Below are 868 nucleotides of genomic sequence, written 5' to 3' on the forward strand. Positions count from 1 at the left end.
TGCTGCATTGATCTCTCATTATTGTAGTCTGTGACACCTTTGTCATGGCTTCTGTGCCTGCTGTTGCTTTTGCTGCTGATGTGATGAATAATTTTTTGAAATGTGGAGACTCCTAGTTGGGTCTCCATCTGGTGTGTTGCCTGTAGTGGAAGGGGTGTCAATGCTCCATTATACTATTTCTACTCTGGTAAAATTGATACCACTTTAGTGGTGTGTGGCAATATTTTTTTGAAATGTGGAGAATCCTGGTTGGGTCTCCATCAGGTGTGATTCCTGTAGTGGAAGTGGTGTCAGTGCCCAATTACACTATTTCTACTCTGGTGAAATTGATGCCACTTTAGTGGTGTGTGGCTATAATTTTTTCAAATGTGGAGACTCCTGGTTGGGTCTCCATCTGGTGGGTTGCCTGTAGTGGAACAGGTGTCAGTGCCCTATTATACTATTTTTACTCTGGTGAAATTGATGCCACTTTAGTGGTGTGTGGCAATAATTGCTTCTCGGCCTTTTGGCTAAGATCAAGTGTAGTATCTTTTCCTTTAAGGACACAGAGCTAAGATCTACACTTCACAAGATCGATCAAACTCGGAAGGAGAAGAGCTTCGGTGCCCAGCTGACATTGGAGAAGGAAGGCGGATATCGGTGGGAGGAAGAAGCGCTACAGAATCCAGAAGAAGATGAAGACTCGGAGAAGAATCGGACTGTTCTGAGGAATCTTGGAGGAAGAAAACCAGCGAGACAAAGACCTTTCGGGGAATTTGTCCAGAAAAAGACAGCCCTCTCTGGAAAATAGTTCCAGATCCAGCACCAAGAAGCACCTGCAGGAGGAACCATGGCAAGCTTGGGGAGGAAAGCCGAAAAGAAGTGCCTG

General features: G+C 45.2%; 1 pseudogene; it reads left to right on the top strand.

Annotated features, from left to right (window-relative positions):
* Positions 1-489: 489 nt before the first annotated feature.
* LOC141260657 (U2 spliceosomal RNA) lies at positions 490-566 on the top strand (annotated as a pseudogene).
* Positions 567-868: the final 302 nt, after the last annotated feature.

This window comes from Phyllobates terribilis, unplaced genomic scaffold (genome assembly GCF_046119375.1).
Source record: "Phyllobates terribilis strain yellow unplaced genomic scaffold, ASM4611937v1 Scaffold_3__8_contigs__length_932513732, whole genome shotgun sequence".
Lineage (NCBI taxonomy): Eukaryota > Metazoa > Chordata > Amphibia > Anura > Dendrobatidae > Phyllobates > Phyllobates terribilis.